Source organism: Ictidomys tridecemlineatus, chromosome 9 (genome assembly GCF_052094955.1).
Source record: "Ictidomys tridecemlineatus isolate mIctTri1 chromosome 9, mIctTri1.hap1, whole genome shotgun sequence".
In the NCBI taxonomy this organism is placed as follows: Eukaryota; Metazoa; Chordata; class Mammalia; order Rodentia; family Sciuridae; genus Ictidomys; species Ictidomys tridecemlineatus.
This window is the reverse complement of record NC_135485.1, coordinates 39,723,037-39,738,817: the sequence shown is the minus strand read 5'-3', so window position 1 is coordinate 39,738,817 and position 15,781 is coordinate 39,723,037. Positions and strand designations below refer to the sequence as shown.

The following is a 15,781-nucleotide window of genomic DNA, read 5'->3' as shown; positions in this document are numbered from 1 at the left end:
TAAGGTGATGTGTACCAAGACTTTTATCCCTGGTGTGAATCACCTGGGTTCCTTGATTTTAGACCTGTACAAATAGTTCAGTGCTCAATATCAGAAACCCTAGCAGTTTGTGTAGGTGTCTGCCTCCCCACAAGGGATTTAAAGTCAGGAGTAATATTTTATTTATCTTTAGATTTTCCTTACCTACAAGGTGTAGAGGTATAGAGGGGAGGGTCAGGAGCAGGAAACACAGATGAGGTAGTCAATAACCAATTGATAAAGAAAGGAAACAAAGAGAGAAAAAGGGTAGTCACTTGGTACAGGTGTATCTGTTGTGCATTGCTTAAGGGCACCAGCTGAGGAGCCCCTGAATGCACAAAGCTGGGTCAAGATGGCTCATCAGGCCAGAAGCCCTGTGACTGCCCTTGTCCTTCTCCCACTTGCTGGTCCTGACCCCGTTTGCTGCCTTGCCCCACAGAGGCACTTTTCCTAATTCTCACAAAGGTGCCATATGGGCTGGGGGGTGGGGTCGGACTGAAAGGGAAACATTTTTGTCTAGGAAATATCGACTGTTTCTTTCTTTCTTTATTTTTGGTCACCAGTATGACCTCAATTCGTTTTCAACCCCAGAAAATCCCTGTGACTTTATCAGGGTTTTCTGCAGTGGGCTCTGAGGATGCGGCTGGGGTCCCTTGCTTGGGAGTAGAAAGTGGAGCTTTAGAGTCTAAAATAGGGAAGTCCCTTCCTCCCCAGGGTGGTGCAGGACCCAGCGCCACACCGTCACCGCCCAGGTCTCCTTTCAAGGAGAAGCGCGCTCAGCTGTCAGCCACTCAACCTCGCGCCCCAGGTCCCCCGCGCTCAGCCTGTCACCTCCCATTACGGAGCTCTGGTTGGGGAGAGCATCTGGCGCGACTGTCTGCAGGCCCAGGGGGTGAAAGTAGGTTGGATTTCAAGGCTGAGCCAAGCCATACAGCTGCGCTCTGGGAACGCGGGCTGCGGCGGCGCTGGGTGCAGTGAGCGCGCCACCTGGAGCTCGTGCGCGCGGCTCAGCGAGGGCCTCGCCTGGGCTCCAGGATGCTACTCGGGGATGCCCTGTGCCACCAGGAGAGCAGCCTGAGCACTGGTGTCCTGCCACCGGAAACAACCTCCTGGGGAGACGGCGTCACGTTCCACTCTGGATACCACACCGCCTTGATGCTCCTGTTCCAGATCCCAGCTTCTCTTCTCAGCAAGGCGGGGCCCCTCTGGCTGTTCTAGAAAACATGCTGGCAGGAAAGGGCGCTTCCCTCTGTGCTCTTCTGAGTGTTGAAGAGCTGAGCACCAGGGCTCTGATGGCCCGACCTAGATGCTGTAGTCACCACTCACCAGCTGGTTAATCTCCCAGGACCTCAGTTCCTCCTTCTGTGAAAGGGGTATGGCAATAAGAGCCATTTGGAGGGCTCTTTGAATATTGTGGGGGGAAAAAAGTGTTCAAAGTACTTAGCCCTGCACACCACAGGCTGTAAATAGTCACGTGATGGTGGTGAGGTATACTTCTTAGTTAAAGCAACAACCTCTGTAATCTGTGTTGTCTAAAAACATCAGCCTACCCGTGGACCAGAGGCAGAGGCATGTTGTGGGAGCTCATTGGGAGCACAGAAGCTTGGGCTTTACTCCAAACCTTCTGTCAGGATCTGCATTTTACCAAGAGCCAAGGGATTTGTGCTCACGCTGCAGTTTGAGGAGCACTGGCCTAGATCATTCCAAGAGCCCATTATAACTAAGGAGTCACTAGGAGCCTGTGTTTGTGAGGTGCATCCATGCGCCCCAAGTCTCCCTTCACTGGAGGTAACATTTTCTCCAAGGCACTAGTATCTGTCTGGAACTTTGTCTCTTTCCTCTTCTCCTGGAAGAAATTGCTGAGGAGCAAGGAAATGATGGGGTGGGGCCGAAGGAAGGAGGAGAGGAGGAGCAGTTTCCCTTGGGTTGGGTTTCGGTTGCTCCGTGGCTTCCAGGTACTGCTTCTCCTGTGAGATGGGTGGGAACCCGCAGGGTGAGGCCCGGGACTCTATGTGGTTGACTTCTGCGTTGCCTGGGGATGCAGCCGTGGGGATCTCACTCTCCAAACCGCTCTCGCAGGCTTCTCGGGGTTCCGTGAGCCTTTGCCAAAGCTGACACCACCCATTTCTTCATCCCACAAATATTTGCTGAGTATCTACTATGTCCACTGCTCTCTGGGTCACCCTCATGCCATGCACTCAGCCCCACCGTCACCCTCACTCACAAGGTGAACTGAGAAATGGGGATCCTGGGGAACAGCCTGGGGATACCTCTCAAGCTGGGGCTCGCATTGCCCCAGCTGCTGGAGTGCTGGTGGCTGAGAGTTCTCAGCTTAGTCCCTCTCCAGAATGCCTTGGTCACTGTTGCACCCCGACCCTTGCAGCCCCAACAAGTGCCTGTTGGATGTGGAGGGGTCACTTGCTGGAACAATTCAAAAGGCCTGCAGTGCCAGCGCCCCCGGCTGAGGTTTCCATTGTTACTCCATGACAGTTCGGCCCCTTTCTGTGGCCCAACTGGCTTCTGTCACCTGTCATGGGTATTGCTCCTGACTGAATGCATTGCCTAACAGACATTTGCTAACAGTTCTCTGTCCACTCTATTTCCAGGGAATAGATTGTCAAAAGAAAAAAAAATCACAACAAATTTGGTTTAAAGATCTCTGGGTTTATTTTCAATTCTAGAATCAGGCAACTCTTCGTCCATAAAATAGAGTAAGTGTTCCAAGGAGTTGAGCAGATGAAGTTGGTTTTACAGACAGAGAAGGGCTGAAGAATGCAGAAATCAAAGAACAAAGCGGAGACTGGTCATTTCAAAGTGACTTTCCCTGTAGGGTGGGGACAGGAAAATAACGGGTGAGTTAACATCAGGTTACTAAGGGTTATTTTTTAAAAAATAAGGATTAAACTGAGTGAACCTCATTATGAGACTGATTGAAACTGGTCTTTTTTGGGAAATTTGGTTGTTGTTTCTTTCTCAGAGTTTCTCAGAAGGTCAGATGATGACGTACTTGGGATTTGGTGAAGTGATCTTTAGTATGAGTGACTCCATTTTGATTTTTAGCCTGGTCTGTTGAAGCCTAGTCCAAAACAATGGTCTCTAGTATTTTTATTTAATTTGACTTAAGACAATGATTTTTTTTCCTAAGTATTTCCTATGTCTAAGAGCTTATGGCTATGGCCTATATATATATGCAATTTGTTCAAGCTAATGAAGCTAAGGTATAGTCAGCCTTTAGTGTCCACAAGGAATTGGTTCCAGAACTACTATAAATACCAAAATCTGCAGATGCTGATGCATTTTATATAAGTCTCTTATATAATACGGCTCCATCCGAGCACAGTGGCACATACCTGTAATCCCAGCAGCTGGGGAGGCTGAAGCAGGAGGATCATAAGTTCAAAGCCAGTCTCAGCAACTTAGCGAGGCCCTAAGCAACTTGGTGAGACCCTGTCTCAAAATGAAAAACATAAAAAGAGGGCTGGGGATGTGGCTCAGTGTTTAAGTGCTCCTGGCTTCAGTCTGCACTACAGAAAAAAAAAAAGGCCCCAAATGAGCCTATATTCTATGTATATCACCCCTCATGCTTCAGGTCATCTCTAGATTGTGTACAATACAATATGAATATAAATGCTACGTAAATAGTTGCTAACTATACTGGTTAGGGAATAAGACAGAAAAAGTCATGTTACATGTTTGGTTCCGACAACTACCCTAGGCATAACTGCATAGTACTTGTTAGCGACAATCTGATATTTGGAATATTTCAATCCAAATTTGGTTTACTCACGGATGGGAAACACTTGGATATAAGGATTGATGGTCCTTTATTTCCATTTTTGAAAAACAGTACATTTTATCTCAAAGCCTTTTAAAGAGCTGCTACAGGGGAGAAGTTCCCAGATGGGTTCACTTTCTTCTTGAAAATGTAAAACAATGTTAATCCATGTCAGATAATTGTTTTTCCAATCTCATGTTAAAAGACGTGAATAATGCAGAATACAATGAAATTTGAAATACCCTAGAATTTGGGTTCTTTCTTCAATATAATTCTTTCTCAGAGATAACGGCTGTTTGGGTATCTCCTTCCACATATACTTTTTGCATGCCTTTGCACATATGCAAATGTGTAGAAACATAATTTTAATATAAGTGAGATCAAATTGCTTAAGACACTTATTAAAATCTTAAAGCTTGAAAGTCTTTTTGTAATCACCAAATCTGGAACTACCTGATGCTTTGAGTGGCTGTGTAGTACTCCACAGTATAGATATTTTAGTCACTCATTGGGTTCAAGATTTCTAATGTTGTATTGTTCTTCTCGCCTCTAGACAACCTAAGAAAATGATACTTCCTGTTTCATTGCAGTTAGGTGGAGCCACAGGGCTGCTTCTGGTCAGGGAGTTGAAAGTGGAAGCTACCTGTACAATTTGTGGATGAAAGTGTTTAATTGCAAGTAAGAGAGATCCAGTACTTTTCCCTGACACAGTAAAGAAGGTCTCTGGTTGAGAAGGAGAAGCCGCAAGTTTAAGACAGCCTGGTTTACTGAATCTCAACATGAACAGAAATTGCTCTATGGATGGTCCGGATCCAGAACAAGCCTACAGGGACTGATAGCTTACCCTTTACTATGTTAAGCCACTGACTTTTTTTTTTTTTTCAAAGCATAATCTGGGGGCTGGGGTTGTGGCTCAGCGGCAGAGCGCTTGCCTAGCATGTGTGAAGCACTGGATGCGATTCTCAACACCACATAAAAATAAATGAATAAAATAAAGGTCCATCAACATCTAAAAAAATATTTTTTAAATAAAGCATAACCTGGTGTACTCTGACAAAGCTACTCCCACACTGGGCATTTAGGTTGTTCCTAATCTTATTGTTTAAAAAAACGCCATCATGAGCTTACTCAATGTGTCTCTGAGTACTGGGTGGGTATTTCTGTATGACCCATACCCAGAAGAGGAAGAGAATGGCATTCATATTTCATTTTGAGAGAAATATCCAGTTGTTCTCCATGGTCTTTACCGATTTGCGTCTTCACTCACAACATCTCTCCACTCATTGGGATTGGTCTCTATTTCTGATTTGATGGCAAAAAAAAAAAAAAAAGAATTTTGTTATTGTTTTAATTTGTGATTCCTAGATCATAAGTTAAAAAAAAATTTTTCATATTCACATTTGTCATTTGGAGTCCATATTTTTAAAAAATTTGCTTTCTAGGAACCAATTTTAAGAGATCTTTAAATGTCTTAAAGGCAAGCTTTGAATTCTTTGTAACTAATATCTCCCCCTCTCGATTTCCCAATGTAGGCTGGGTTTGGACCCTGAATGTCCCCCAAAGAACCATGCACTGAAGACTTGCTCCCCAGGTTGGCACTACCAGGGAGGGGGAAATGGGTAGGGCCTGGCGGGGGGCTTTCAAGTCACTGGGGTGTGCCCTCAGTGAGGATTGTGGGACCCCAGTTTCATCCCTCTCTCTTTCACATTCTGGCCAAGAGGTGGACGGTTTTGCTTGGCCCCATTCTCCCAGCATGACGACTGCTCCCCTCACCACCAGAGGCCTAAAAACGATAGATCTGACTGATCATGGACGACAGCTTCCAAAACTGTGAACCAGAACAAAACTTTTCTCTTCCTAAGTTGATTATCTCTGTTAGAGTAACAGAAAGCTGCCTGACACAGTTGCCCTTGTGTTCAATTATTCTTTCACAAATGTTCACTCTGTCTTAACAAATGTTTATTGAATAGCTGCTGTGAGCTAAGCACTGAGGACACACTGCTGAGCAAAATAGACCAAATCTGTGTCCTCTTGAAGCTTCAAGGAAGGTCTATCAAGGAGAAGTGACATGAACAAGTCCATTTCTTTGTCTCTGACATTATTAACAGGAAATGCTCTGGGACTCATGGAATGGAAGCACTAGAAGGGTAGAATGTGCACTAGGCATCGTCTTTTTCTTTGAGGTTTAACAAGAGCAACAGACATTTCTGAGACCCCTGAATCGTCAGTCACGGACTGAGAGATTGTAAGACCTCTATTTTACAGATGAGGGAATTGAGGCCCATAGAAGCAAAGTGATTTTCCCAGGGTCTTTTAACTTCTAAACTGAGGATCTGCCTCCTCTCAAGGGGCCTTGCAGCTGAACCAAATGCTCATAAACCCTTCCAGGTGCACCGGGAGGGAAGGATCCTGAGAGGGGTCAAAGGTGCAAAAGACACTGTCCCTAATTTAGCAGGCTCACAGCCTAGCCACTGTGGATTTTTTTTTTTTTTTGTAAAATACTCTTCTATCTAAACCTCCCCAGAACTTTTCTAAGTTTGAACTTTTCATTAGCGTGACTGTTTCTAAAGAGAGTCGATGCTTTCCTGAAAGAAAACTGTCACTAATTTTAAAATTTGGGATATGCTTCCCCGTATTGATTACTAATCCTGACATGTCACTTGAGTTTTGTACTGGATTTTGTTTGTTTGTTTGTTTGTTTTTTGCAGTACTGGGGGTTGAATCCAGGGCCTCGACCCTGCTCGGCAAGCGCTCTACCCCGAACTCCAGCCCCAGCTCTTGGGAATAAAACATCCATGATGAGTCTTTCCTTGTAGAAGCATTTAAATATCTCTGGGAATATTAGAGGAAAAGTCAAGCAAAGAATATTCAGCCTATCAGCCATGGTCTTTATGCTTCAATTCTCTCAAAAGCAAAGTGTAGATAATTATATGACCTCATGAGGTGGTGGAGAGGATTAAGTATGTTAATATGTGTGGATTCTCTTGTATGTCTCAGAGCAAGTGATCAATGAGTGTTAGCTATTAGCACTATTATTATTCTATTCAATGCTACTCTGTTTGAATAGGTTTCCCCCCCAAATAAACCTTCATGTTGAAATTTAATCTCCATCAGGAGAGACAAGGAGGTGGGACTAGTGGGATGTTTAGGAGGTGATTTGGGCTCTGCCCTCATGAATGGATTCATTCCTTCATGCCACCAGAGGATGAGTGGGTTATCTCAAAAGTGGGCTGTTATCAGAGCCTCTTTGACTAGGTCCTCAAGTGTTCCTAGTCTCTTTCCACGTGATGCCTGCACCATCTCAGGGCTTTGCCAACTAGAAGGCCATCATCAGATACCGTCCCTCCAATCTTGGACTAGAATCGTGAGCTGAAATAAATCTCTTTTCTTTGTAACTTATCCAGTCTCTGGTGTTGTGTTGATAGAAACAGAAAACGGACTAAGACAAACGCTGTGCCCCACTCCTTATTTACCAATAACCTGGACACCTGAGCAGCCGTATTGGAGAAGGCATAGCCACGAACCTCACCATCTGCCTGTGCTGTGAAGACTTCAGAAACCAGTGAACCTTGAAGACTAAGTGAGGCATCAATCCTTGCGTATGAATCATGGAACATCATTCACTGTGCTTCCTGTCCGAGTAGAGCACATGCATACGCTTTCATGTGTGACAGTCAACTGAGACCCCAACTGTTTTGTGCTCAGAAGCCCTTACCCCCTCCCTTTTCTCCCCACCCTCAGTCTCCTCTTTGCTTCCCATGTATTTTAAACCCTGAATTCTCTGTGCTTTGTTTTGTTTTGTTTAGGCTGGCTCCCCCATCTGCTCTGTGAAGACTCACAAGGCTCCCTTTCCTTTAAGTCCTGGTGTGTGGAAAGGTAAACACCTCCCCTTGTGCTCAGGGTGTCAGCACGGGGGTGAGTGGAAGCTGGAGAGGCAGAGCCGGGAGACCGGGTTTGGCCTTTGCTCTTGCACGGTCTCTTGCTTACTTTAATTCCCCTGGGCCTCGGTCCTCCCAGGAGAAATGGGGCAGGTAGGTTAGCCAGGGATACCTTCCCAGTCAGCCTCGTGAGGCATTTGGCAGAAGGAATGAGATGATACGTGAGAGGCCATTCGAGTCCCTAGGAGAAGGGTGCTCTCTGACCGTGGGGTGTGATTCTGTGTCACTCTGAAAGAAGAGCCAGGAGTCTCTCAGGCGCTCTCCACGAGTCACTGTAATTGCAGTGGCACTTTAATAACAGAGGCAGAGCACTCACCAGTCAGAAGGTGCAGGTCACAGGTGCAGGACTCTGTCTGAGGACCCGAGCAGGCTTTAATAACAGCCCAGGGGCAGGGAGCAAAGCCAAGCCCAGAGTCCTTCCTGGGCTCTGAGGACTCCTGCCCCCTCCCACAGCCCCAAGGTGGCCCAGTGCTCCTCCAGGGGCCTGGATGAACTGAGCCCCCACCCGGTCTCCTGCTCACAAGCTCAGATTCTCGCAGGGGAGTGGCAGCCATGGTTTTGCTTGTGTTGAAATGTTCTCTGACACCTGGAGAGATGGTGGATTCCGATGTGGCCCAGGTGTTTTGGGAAGAGTGAGAGCTGGCCACCAAGGGATGGATCCGCCTTGTCATGCTTTATGCTGTCATCCTGGCTGTCACAAGTATAATTTCTCGATTTCCAGTACTGGTAGAAAAATAGCAGCAGAATTTCTTGAGATCTATTCTTATAGACACAATCCTAGTGTGGTTTGCCAGTCCTAGTACCTGCCCCGGTAATCTACCTGTTCCCCCAAAAGACAGCAGTTTGATCTCTGCTCCCTGCTTCCCGTGGGTGTTTACAAGATGGGTCGCCTGCCTGCCTGCCTGCCTGTGGCCTCTCTGTGGAGCTCCTGTTTCTATGTTTATGAGCTTCCCCAGCCTGTCACTCATCCATTCAATGAATACAAACTGTACCTGAAATTCCAGTGGGAGGAGACAGATGATAAAATGAGCATGTAAGATCTGTGGCATGTAAGATAGTAATGAGCTCCCTGTGGGGCGAGGGAATCAAGCAGGGAAGTGTCAGAGCAGGTTTGCAATTTGTGAGGGGCCTGGAAACACCTCTCTGAGAGAGAGTGTTTTGGATCAAGACTGTATCCTGGAGGGAACTTCTCTAACACGACCTGCCCAGCTCTACCTGCCTGCTGTCTGGTGCCACACATCTAGTCACACCTTTTACTCCCCCCAAGAGTGTAACACTGGACCCGAGGAAGAAACTGAGTCAGCAGAAGGAAACCAGGAATCTGACCAGGCAGGACCATCCTATGGCTCAGCAGGAGGAGGGGAAAGGGAGAAGACTCAGGTTCATGGACACTGGGGACCTGGACACTAGAAGTGGAATGGTCGCAGGGACCCCTTGACAGCCAGCTCATTGCTTTTCGTGTTCTCTCCTCAGGTGTGGTCTATTCAGCAGGATCAGCATCACAGCTTGTTGGAAATGCTGCATCTCAGCCCCCAGCCCAGGTTTACTGAAATAGACTCTGCATTTCAACATGGCACTGCATTTTAATGTGATTCGTGTGCATACTAAAGCTCATCTTTCATCAAATAGAGTATGGTATGCATGCCCACCCCATTTCTATAGAGGTTATATGCTGAGGGTCCTTCACTGCACTTAGGGAGAGTTGAGCAGCCGATACTATAATGGTGGGGATCAGGCAGAAAAAAAAAGAAATCAATAGAGAAGGATATCATAGCTCCACAATCTTCAGAAAACAGCATTCCTTTCATGGCTGCTCTGGGATTCTCACACTGGAATTCCTTCCCTTGGACAAGATGGCTACCTCAGCTTTAACTGACACTGCCCACATCACGGCCAGCGAGATGGCAGAAGGAGGAAGATGAGGGTATGTTCCACTCCTTGGAAGGTCATGACTTTAACTCACTTTCCATTGGTAATGACCTAGTCCCATGGCCATACATAGCTGCAAGGGAGGCTGGAAAGGAAATCTTTAGCTGGGTGAGTGGATTCCCAACTTCTATCATAAAAGAAATGAAGAATGGATTGTGTGATGACAAGTCATCTCTGCCACTCCAAAGAAATGAGTCACTGGGCCAAGCTATAGGCTAAGGCATAAGTTGGAACAAGGACTCATGTAACTTAGGTCCCATAGACCAGGGTACTTCTTCAATCAGAAGCTCCTCAGCCAGCTCCGAGTGTCCAAGCAGCTCTCACCCAAACTACACTGAGTAGCACTCACAGGTACAGTTATGCCAGGTGACCCTTTCACATGGTCCTGGCCCATGCCATACCAGTGGTCAAATATTTTTAACCTCACCTTGCTATCATCTCCTGAGATTTCATAAAGCTGAGATGAATTTTCCCCCTTAATCTCACTCTCTAACTGGACTGAAAGATGAATAGACGTGGTAGGAGAAAAGTTATAACCCTTTGTAGGTTTGGGGAAACTTCCCCGTTTGGTATTTTGCCTGAACTTTACATTTCACTTATATAGGTCCAAGGATACACATTGTCACAGTTTATTTCTTCTGTTCCCTCTTTTAGCCCTGTTTTCTGCTCATTGGCTTATGGATAATTGCAGCCTCTGAAGAAGCAGGGAGGAGTACGGATTGGAGAAGTCAAGGTTAGTCTGACGTCCTCAAAAAGCAGCAACTAAGTAAAGAATAGCTCTCCTTGTTTTCTGCTGAGGATATGGCTTGTGTTTCTGAGCTGGGGACTTTGGGGAGCCCTGGGTGGGGGAGGGATTGTTTGCATGTGTCTTCTATGACATGGCTGCTCTGCTTGGCACCTGTCCATGTACTGGCCACCCAGGTCATGATATGAGTGGTGCCTCCTGTCCCACAGCTGGCTGTTCTCACTTTCTAGGGGTGGTTTTCTCACTGTCTTTTCCAACCCAGCCTCACTGGCCTTGTAGATAGCACAGTTTTTGTCGAGATACTTGCGATAGATTAAATGCCAATTTTAACCTGTGGAGTTACGTGATTTCAATTTTTCCCGTTTCTTCATATATATTTTATTTGAGTTTAGAAAAGACAATACTACTTTACCAAGAGATTGATTGAACATGTTTTCTAAAGTCATATTAGATAAATCCATGGATTTTCATCATTTTTAGTTAGAAAGGAGTTTGGGATAACACAACTGTCCAGATGTGTGCAGCAGTATGGGGACAGTAATGTTAGAGATGAGAAGTCAACTGTGCTAACAAGGAATTTTATAACGGTTATTAGGATCATAAAATTTTCTAGGAGAGGTACAAGGGTTTATTTTTATTTTAAATAGATCATTTTTTGTGGTGGTAAAATATACATAATATTTTATTACTACAAGAATATACTGTGTATTTCAAAAAGCTAGAAGAAAGGATTTTGAAAGTTTCTCCCACAAAGAAATGACAGATGTTTGAGGCCATAAATATGTTTAACCTGATTCAAACATTGTGCAATATATAAGAGTATCAAAGCTTAACATGGTATACTACTAATATGTACAGCTTTGTTTTTATGCAATAGGCTAAAATAAATAATATTTTATCATTTTCATCATTTTAAGTGTATACTTCGGTGCCATTACCTACATTCCCAATGTTGTTCCACCATCACCAATATCTATACCCAAACCTCTTGCTGCCACAGTCCGGCTGCAGCAAAATAACTGGGGGTGGTGGGGGGTGACGAGCAACTTGTGTACATTGATACAGCAGGAGTGGGAGTCGTTTATTGTAGGACGGGAGGGGTATATATACATTCCACACAGCTTAAATTAATTAACATAAACTAGATACAGCAGTCAACCAATAAGGAATCTCCACACTTAATGGCTCGCTGGCAACACCTCACAAACCACTCCCTCTGGCAAAATGCCAGGCGCCATCTTGACTTGTTTACAGACCCTAACATCTTGCATCATAATTTCTTATTACCCACCCAGCCCTTAATAATCTCTATTCTGCTTTTTATCTCTTTGAATTTTCTTATTCCAGGTACCTCACATAAATGGACTCATTCAAAACTTGTCCTTTTTGTTTGGTTTATTTCACTAAGCATAAGGATACACCCATGTGGTAGCAAATACCATGTTGTAATATATCAAATTTTCATTTTTGTGGCTGAATGGTCTAGATTCCATTCTACGTTTCATATTCTGTTATCCATTCACCTGTTGATGGCCACCAAGTTGTTTTGACCTTTGAGCTATTGTGAATAAAACTATGAACACAGGCGCACAATGTCTGTTCAAGTCCCTGCTCTCAGTTTTTTAACGTATGGACTTAGTAGTGGAATTTCTGGGTCATAGAGTAATGTTTAACATTGTGGGGAATCACCAGTTTTTTTTTCCATAGCAGCTGTGCCACACCAGCAACCCACAAATCTTTCCAATTTCACATTGCACCAGCACTTGTTATTTTCTGTTTTTACATAATTACAGCCATCCTAGTAGGTGTGCAGTGCTATCTCATCGTGGTAAGATGGAGTTTTGATTAGACTATTGTCAAAGTCTTAGGACTAGTGTAATTTCTTCTAGCAGATGGGGAGATTCTCATGACACCAGCTTTGGAGCAAAGCACACACTCAGGAGACAGAGTCAAGTCTTAAATTATTAGAGGAGAGTGAATGGTGTATGGGTGGGGAGCCTACAGGTGTGGTATCCTCTGGATTAGCTAACCCTAGATACACTTTATGGGCCACATACCATGGCAGCCTAAGAATCCTGCAGCCAGGTGATGAGATGGGTCAGTCCCTAACAAACTGGCTGAAAGCTGCCTCCAGCTTCATGCCCCACACACACTCCAAAGAGTCTCTTCTTGGGGCCTCCAAATACAGAGCACAAGGAATTGTGCATATAATCAGTGATTACAAGCCTAAGAGGCTAAGAGGAATCATTGTGTTTGTCAGTTTTTCATCACTGTGACCAAAATACCTGATAGGAACAACTTAGAGGAGGAGAAGTTTATTTTAAACTCTCAGGTTCAAAGAGTTCAGTTCATAATTGACTGACTCCATTGCTTTAGAATCTAGGTGAGACTGAGGAGCATCGTGCCAGAAAGGCATGATAGAGGAAAGAAGAGAGAGTGAGTGAGTTGCCAGGGATGAAATATAAACCCTAAAGAAATATGCCAGTGACATACCTCCCCGCCTACACCTTACTTGCTACAGTTACTACCCATTAGGTCCACCACATTATTTATTCATCAAATGGATTAACCCACGGATTCGTTACAGCTCTCATAATCTAATCATTTCAGCCACTGGATTAACACAGGAGCTTTTGGGGACACCTCATACCCAAACCAAATATTTCAACCTTGGCCCCCAAAAGTGCATCACTCTTTCACAATGCAATATGGGATCGAAGCAAGACTGACATCCAGCTGGGAAAACAAGTCTTGTCGCTCCACGTTCAGCTTCTGGGATAGACAGCTGAGATGCTCCCTCCAAAGGGCTTGCCCCTGTGGCCTTGCAGGTTGCGGTCCACATGGCCTTTCTCTTCTTCTTGGCTGCCATGAGGTGAACAGCTTCCCTCCACCATGCCATTTTGCCATGATGTTCTGCCTCACCTCAGGCCCAGAGCCATGAAGCCAGCTGACCTTGGACTGAACCTCAGAAAACCATGAACCAAAATACACTTCTAGGTTCTTCTAGTCAGGTATTTGGTCATAGTGACAAAAAGCAAATATACCATGTAATTACTCAAGCATATTAGTTGGGGTACTCTGAGGCTTCTCTAAAAAACAATCAAAATAACAGACACTGCTGGCCTAGGAATCATTTGTATAGACATGCCTTCAAACTGCGGTTTAGGAGACTCAGAACCCAGATGGCTAGAGAACAGAGCCACTGACCATCTTTACTTGCTGATCTTTTGAAAACACTGGATCTGGCTGGACCAATGTCTCCTCATCTGAAGATAAAACCTTAGGGGTAAAATAAGCCACATGAAGTGCATGAAAACAACATCATTAAAGAAGAAAAATGTCATGTTATCCTAAACACTCAAAGGAATAGGAAGCTTTTGAGAATGATTCACTATGGAATCAGAAGAACATTTTAGCAACTTTTTGAGCATCCTCAAAGGCACTCTATGAAACAAGAGAAGAAAAATATATAGAGGAAAAACAGGCTAAGATAAGAACTCAGTGTGTGGCTCAGTGGTAGACCAATTGCCCAGCATGTGCAAGACCCTGGGTTCAATCCCCAGCACCACAAAAAAAACAAAACAAAACAAAACAAAACAAAAAAGAAATAGGCTAAAATAAAAGTGATGATTTTCAATTCCAATCTGGTAGTTTATCTACTTTATCTACTCTCCCTCCATCCATGGTGGTTACTTTACCCCCTTCCTCACTAGAATCCCTCCTATCTAGAAAATATATCAGAAACCTGTTTATTTCTCTTCCATCCAGCTGCCACAACCACCACCCCTCTGTTGCTTGGGTAATTTTTGTTTCCAACTAATCTTTATTTTCATTTTTGTTTTCAACCATTTTATTGTAAAATAAAAACCACACAAAGCAGTTTAGAGACTGGGAATTATTATAAAGCAAACACCCTGTAACCACGACCGAGGACAAGAAATCAGACTTTGTCGGCCACCCAAACGATGCCCCAGTGGTGCTCTGTCTGACCACGGCTCCTGCCTCCCTCTGAATTAGCTTTCTAGTGCAGCTATAACAAAATGCCATAGACAGAGATTTATTTCACACATTTTTGGAGGCTGAAAATATGAGATAAGGAGTCAGCAGGTTTGGTTTCTTCCAAAGCCTTTCTCTTTGGCTCGCAGGTGGCAAACTTCTTGCTGTTTTTCTCATATGGTCATCCTTCTTCACGTGTCTGTGTCCTAACCTCCTTTTCTTATAAGGACACCAGTCCTATGGGATCAGGGACCACCCTAATGGACTATTTCACCTTAATGATCTGTTTGAAGACCCTCCCGATACAGTCACATTCTGATATACCAGGAGTTAGGACTTCATCATATGAATTTGGAGGGAAATAATTCAGCCCATAACACCCTCAAACATAATCACTATCCTGACTTTTATGGTAATCACTTCTTTGTGGTTTCATTAACCAAATTGCCAGAGTTTAGTCTTTGCAATTTTTTTGAAACTAAATCCACTAAATCTCTTCTAGTTTATAGCCTTCTCTCCATTATTTCCCTTATAATTTATTTGTAGAAGAACCTGGGTGGGCTGATGTGCTTTCCAGAGTTTCCCAGGGTCTCGGTTTTTTTTTGCTTACTCATGGTACAGCTCAGCCTATTCTCTCCTCTGTATTTCCTAAAACTTGTCAGTTGGATCCAGTGACTTAAGCAACTCTTCGTTGCTATGACAAAATACCTGAAGATTAAAAAAAAAAAAAAACCTTAGAGAAGGAAACATTTATTTTGACTCACAGTTTCAGAGATTTCAAACTATAGTCTGTTTCTGTTGGCTCTATTTCTGTGGGCTTGTGGTGAGGCAGAGACTCATGTTGGGGAGAATGTGGTGGAGCAGGGATACTTACTTCATGACAACCAGGAAGAAGGAGGGGGAGGAGGGGGGAGGAGAGGGCGAAAGAGGAGGAGAGAAGGAGGAGGAGGAAGAGGAGAAGAAGAAGAAGTTGTTGAAGAATAAGAAAAAAGAGAGGGATCTCAAGGCATACCCCCAAGGACCCATCTTTTCAACTAGGTTCCACCTCCTACAATTCCCACCACCTCCCAACAATGCCATAAAATAATCATTTTCCTCTTGAGGCAGAGCCCTCATGATACAGTCACTTCCCAAAGGCCCCATCTTTGAACATTTCTGCTTTGGGGAGCAAGGCTTCAACCCATGAGGTTTTGGGAAATATTCCATAACATCCTGCCAATTGCCCCTAAAGACTCATGTCCATCTCATGATGAAAAATGTGTTTAGTGCATCTCCAAGAGTCCCCATAGTCTGAAGAGTTCCAACATTTTCCCAACGATCAAATCTCCTCTGAAACTCAAGGGAATTCCTCGATGTGAGTCCCAGGAAAAATCAAAAGGT

General features: G+C 44.5%; 1 long non-coding RNA gene across 2 annotated transcripts; it reads left to right on the top strand.

Annotated features, from left to right (window-relative positions):
* Positions 1 to 307: 307 nt before the first annotated feature.
* On the top strand, positions 308 to 11,312 carry LOC144366677 (uncharacterized). 2 transcript variants are annotated; one of them, XR_013425781.1, is made up of 6 exons: positions 308 to 1,806; positions 2,700 to 2,870; positions 4,384 to 7,392; positions 7,600 to 7,669; positions 9,205 to 9,366; positions 10,315 to 11,312. It is a non-coding gene; the product is annotated as an uncharacterized LOC144366677 (long non-coding RNA). The 2 variants fall into 2 exon arrangements; XR_013425780.1 differs by having other exon boundaries at positions 4,384 to 7,669.
* Positions 11,313 to 15,781: the final 4,469 nt, after the last annotated feature.